Source organism: Culex quinquefasciatus, chromosome 3, assembly GCF_015732765.1.
Source record: "Culex quinquefasciatus strain JHB chromosome 3, VPISU_Cqui_1.0_pri_paternal, whole genome shotgun sequence".
NCBI classification, from domain to species: Eukaryota; Metazoa; Arthropoda; class Insecta; order Diptera; family Culicidae; genus Culex; species Culex quinquefasciatus.
The window spans coordinates 169,617,738-169,623,737 of NC_051863.1; the positions used below are offsets into that span (position 1 = coordinate 169,617,738).

Below are 6,000 nucleotides of genomic sequence, written 5' to 3' on the forward strand. Positions count from 1 at the left end.
CTGAGAGACTCACAGACAATCTTTTTTTTTTCTTCCTTCCTTGCCCCTCTGATTTGCTTCAACCATCCTTGGTGTGTGCGGGCGGACGGACGGATCGGATGGGCGGGGGGCCCTACATTTTGCACTTGCCACACCACACACAAACACACGCACTCGTTGGGTGCGTGGCCAGGCCGCGGGGGGAAGATATCTCCGCCAAGAGAGGAAAATCATTCGCGAACGAAAAAACTCACCCTTTTTCAGCAGCAGCAGCAGCAGAAACAAATTTTCGTTTTCACGCCCCTGGCGGATGCAAATTACACACACTCCCCACACACTCGGTTTGATCGGTTCAGTTGGGAGCAGCAGCAGCCGCAGCTTTTGATGTGGTACAAGAGGAGAGTAAAAAACCTTGAGGAAAATTATTACAAACTCGCGACTAATCTGGATTTTTTGATGGCTGAAACTGACTGACTGACACCAACAGCGACGACGACGACGACGACGAGATGAATGAAACGCACACAAACAAAGGCCATCGGCGAGCGAAAAAGACTATCGATTTTGACAGCTGGCGTCTGTCAGAGTTGTACTAAAACAGGGGTGGGATCGAACCTCGTTGCACAGGTTTACAAAAGAAAATATTTAAAAATTTATCGAGAAATTAAAAGTGAGAGTGTGTGCAACATGAGGTTAAACTTTCTGTGAAGTTTCTGTGAAGTTTATCATGACACTTTGAAAAGTTTAACTCCACACACTGTACACACTCTCACATTTAATTTCTCGATAGACGAATCCAGTTTGAAATGGCCGCTAGGTGGCCAATGGTGTTAGAAATGACAGCTTCCATGTATTTGAATATGGGAGCTCAGGAAAATCCAATTTTTAAGCAATAAAATGATTATTTATGATAAAAGTAGTGATTGATTAGGTGTACAAAATGTGTCTAGGATGTTATCAAAATAAAAACTGTTGGAAAAATTTGCAATCGAAATAAGTAAATACAACATTCGATTCAGCAGAAATTTTGTGCACCGAAAATATCCAGAGTTTTTGCCTTCCTCACGTTACTGAGGAAAGGCTATAAAATCACTCGAAAAATGAACTTCTCAATTAGACCTCCTAGACCCACCGTCATGTATACCTATCGACTCCGAAACAAATTCTGAGCAATTGTCTGTGTGTGTGGTGGGATGTTGATCAAAAAATGGTCACACGATTATCTCGACATTGGCTGAACCGATTTTGTCCGTTTTGGCGTAATTTGATCCGTCTTGGGGTCCCATAAGTCGCTATTAAAAATTATGCAGTTTAGTTAAGTACTTCAAAAGTTATGCTGAAAAAATGATTTTAACAAAAGTCCGGAAGATTGTAAAAAGGGTGGTTTTTGTAAGAAAATCCGTCTTTCCAACGCGTTTAAGACATCGACCGGATCTCAGAAATGTTGATGAAAATGCTGTCCGGATCTCTCATGCGACCTATCATTGGATAGGTATTCAAAAGACTTTTCCAACGCGTCCAAAACATTGAAGATCTTTTTTTTTGTTATAAGCACTTAAGTGTTATTTACGCACTTTTTGCATTTTGGATAGCACCCTTTAAATGTGAGGATGGCGCCATCCACCTAAAGGCTAGTATGCAGATCGGAAGGAAAGCGGTCAAGAAACAGCTTTACAAACAGCAGAACAAGGGAGAGGGAGCGTTTTCTTGGGGCTTTTCTTCACCCTCTCTGACTTGCTTGCGCTGCCGCTGCTGTCCATTTGATTTTTTTCTTGACCGATTCATTCCGAAGTGCGTATACCGCTTAAGGGTGGATTAAGTAACGTTTTTTTTAAAGGACCAATAAACTGTTGTCTTTCATATATTTATAGGACCTAATAAAAAAAACTCTAGATATATAGTTTTCATATGTTAAGCATTTGATTTCAAAAAAAAAAAATAACAAAGAGTATGAAAATCGAGACATCCACAGATCAACTGCATTAAAAATCTACTTTAAAGTAGAAATAGATGACTAGATTGTGTGAAAAAAACTACACTGACCTAAACCATTTTTATTGTGATTTCGGAAATAAATCAAAATAACAGCGCGAGTGTTTTTCATCTCGCGACGCAATTTTGGGTCGTTTCTTTTCTGAGTGTAACTCAAATGTCACATTCAAAACCAAAACAAAATTTCGCTGCGGCACCAAACTAAAATGTCGCGAGTGGAGTTGGGAAAAGACTAGCGACGCGACCAATCCAAATTTTATAAATTCTAGTGCCCACCAATTCAGCAATCGGATTGTCATGACCAACTCGTGAAGGGACTAACGGACCAGATTGATGGTCACTCGGCGATTTTGTTGAGGCCAGATAGCTACCGCGCCCAAGATCATGATCAAAACTCTTGATATTCTGTCTCTTCTTCTGAAGCTGCACTGTAACTGAAAATCGCACTTTGCTGAGTTCGTTTTCGCACTTTTTCATACGATTTTTTCAGTTCGACTGCGATTACTGAAAAAATCGTATGAAAAAGTGTGAAAACGAACTCAGCAAAGTGCGATTTTCAGTTACAGTGTGGGAACAAATTGAACATCATTACATGACCCAACCAAAACAGTTCTGATCTCGGTTCTGATGCTAGTTTTAACTCATAATAATTAAAATCACTAATTATCAACCGGACCCTAAGATGACAGTTTTCGTGAGTTGCGCGTATTCACCGACAGATGGCAAGTGGGCCTGGTCGGAGTCTGCCCATCAAATACGCAACTCAAAATTTGCATAGGAAACTTTTTTTTCGTGACGGCTTTTGCGGCACGCTCACTTCAACTGTTCTAGACTAATATTTGAACGTAGCGTATCTCTAAAAAAGTTTTTGAAGAAAATGATTCCAGAATGCTTATTTTGTCGTTTTAAACCAAAACAGGGCAAAAACTATATTTATTTTAACTATTCGCCATTTTCAAAAGTTCGGCTAGATAATATCGAAGGCCGCCATCTTAGGCCCACTGGGCCCACAAAACGAGGTACGCTCAGTTTGTATGGGAGCTGTCAACATGCTCCCAGGCTGCTAATTATTTAAACATTATTGTCCCATATTTTCGCAAATCCACGTAGAAACCCACGATTTTTTCAACGACTCAAACAAAACCAAGCAATCCAAACAAAAAAGCTTACACACTGATGCGAAACTGCCCAAACATGCTTGACAGATATTTCGCGACAGAAATTCTAAATTATAATTTTAGAATTTTTATTAATATAAAAATGAAATAATCAAATAATTTGATAACTAAGCAATTTAATAATTTATTTATTAAGTAACTTAAAAATGTAATAATTTAATTATTTTAAAAAAATACAGTAATTTAATACATAATTTAATAGTTCAAAAGTTTAATAATTTAATAGTTTCATAATTTCATAATTTCAAAATTTTAAAATTTCATTATTTCAAAATTTTAAAATTTCTAAATTTCAAAATTTTAAAATTTCAAAATTTCAAAATTTCAAAATTTCAAAATTTCAAAATTTCAAAATTTCAAAATTTCAAAATTTCATAATTTCATAATTTCATAATTTCATAATTTCATAATTAAATAATTAAATAATTTAATAATTTAATAATTAAATAATTTAATAATTTAATAATTTAATAATTTAATAATTTAATAATTTAATAATTTAATAATTTAATAATTTAATAATTTAATAATTTAATAATTTAATAATTTAATAATTTAATAATTTAATAATTTAATAATTTAATAATTTAATAATTTAATAATTTAATAATTTAATAATTTAATAATTTAATAATTTAATAATTTAATAATTTAATAATTTAATAATTTAATAATTTAATAATTTAATAATTTAATAATTTAATAATTTAATAATTTAATAATTTAATAATTTAATAATTTCATAATTTAAAAATTTAATAATTTAATAATTTAATAATTTAATAATTTAATAATTTAATAATTTAATAATTTAATAATTTAATAATATAATAATTTAATAATTTAATAATTTAATAATTTAATAATTTAATAATTTAAAAATTTAAAAATTTAATAATTTAATAATTTAATAATTTAATAATTTAATAATTTAATAATTTAATAATTTAATAATTTAATAATTTAATAATTTAATAATTTAATAATTTAATAATTTAATAATTTCATAATTTCATAATTTAAAAATTTAATAATTTAATAATTTAATAATTTAATAATTTAGTAATTTAATAATTTAATAATTTAATAATTTAATAATTTAATAATTTAATAATTTAATAATTTAATAATTTAATAATTTAATAATTTAATAATTTAATAATTTAATAATTTAATAATTTAATAATTTAATAATTTATTAATTTATTAATTTAATAATTTAATAATTTAATAATTTAATAATTTAATAATTTAATAATTTAATAATTTCATAATTTCATAATTTAAAAATTTAATAATTTAATAATTTAATAATTTCATAATTTCATAATTTCATAATTTCATAATTTAAAAATTTAATAATTTAATAATTTAATAATTTAATAATTTAATAATTTAAAAATTTTAAAATTTAATAATTTAATAATTTAATAATTTAAAAATTTTAAAATTTAATAATTTAATAATTCAATAATTTAATAATTTAATAATTTAATAATTTAATAATTTAATAATTTAATAATTTAATAATTTAATAATTTAATAATTTAATAATTTAATAATTTAATAATTTAATAATTTAATAATTTAATAATTTAATAATTTAATAATTTAATAATTTAATAATTTAATAATTTAATAATTTAATAATTTAATAATTAAATAATTAAATAATTAAATAATTAAATAATTTAATAATTTAATAATTTAATAATTTAATAATTTAATAATTTATTAATTTAATAATTTAATAATTTAATAATTTAATAATTTAATAATTTAATAATTTAATAATTTAATAATTTAATAATTTAATAATTTAATAATTTAATAATTTAATAATTTAATAATTTAATAATTTAATAATTTAATGATTTAATAATTTAATAATTTAATAATTTAATAATTTAATAATTTAATAATTTAATAATTTAATAATTTAATAATTTAATAATTTAATAATTTAATAATTTAATAATTTAATAATTTAATAATTTAATAATTTAATAATTTAATAATTTAATAATTTAATAATTTAATAATTTAATAATTTAATAATTTAATAATTTAATAATTTAATAATTTAATAATTTAATAATTTAATAATTTAATAATTTAATAATTTAATAATTTAATAATTTAATAATTTAATAATTTAATAATTTAATAATTTAATAATTTAATAATTTAATAATTTAATAATTTAATAATTTAATAATTTAATAATTTAATAATTTAATAATTTAATAATTTAATAATTTAATAATTTAATAATTTAATAATTTAATAATTTAATAATTTAATAATTTAATAATTTAATAATTTAATAATTTAATAATTTAATAATTTAATAATTTAATAATTTAATAATTTAATAATTTAATAATTTAATAATTTAATAATTTAATAATTTAATAATTTAATAATTTAATAATTTAATAATTTAATAATTTAATAATTTATTAATTTAATAATTTAATAATTTAATAATTTAATAATTTAATAATTTAATAATTTAATAATTTAATAATTTAATAATTTAATAATTTAATAATTTGATAATTTAATAATTTAATAATGTAATAATTTAATAATGCAATAATTTAATAATGTAATAATTTAATAATGTAATAATTTAATAATTCAATAATTTTATAATATAAAAATTTAATGATTTAATAATTTAATAGTTTCATAATATAATAATTTAATAATTTAATAATTTAATAATTCAATTATTTGATAATTTTAATTTTAGTGTTAAAATAAACACTAAACAGGCTTTTCCCATTTACAGTGTATATCCCTTGAGTGATTTGTACTAAAAATTTAAATTTCTTGTTGCTGTTAT

The 6,000-nt window shown here is 22.9% G+C and overlaps 1 protein-coding gene across 2 annotated transcripts in view; it reads right to left on the reverse strand.

Moving 5' to 3' along the window:
* The window catches only part of LOC119769481 (ras-related protein Rac1), a 47,912-nt gene extending 47,429 nt beyond the window's left edge, over positions 1–483 (reverse strand). For both annotated transcript variants that reach the window (XM_038262086.1, XM_038262083.1), the window contains exon 1: positions 234–483. The gene's annotated coding sequence lies outside the window, so the exon portion shown is untranslated. The remainder of the gene's footprint in view (positions 1–233) is intronic.
* Positions 484–6,000: the final 5,517 nt, after the last annotated feature.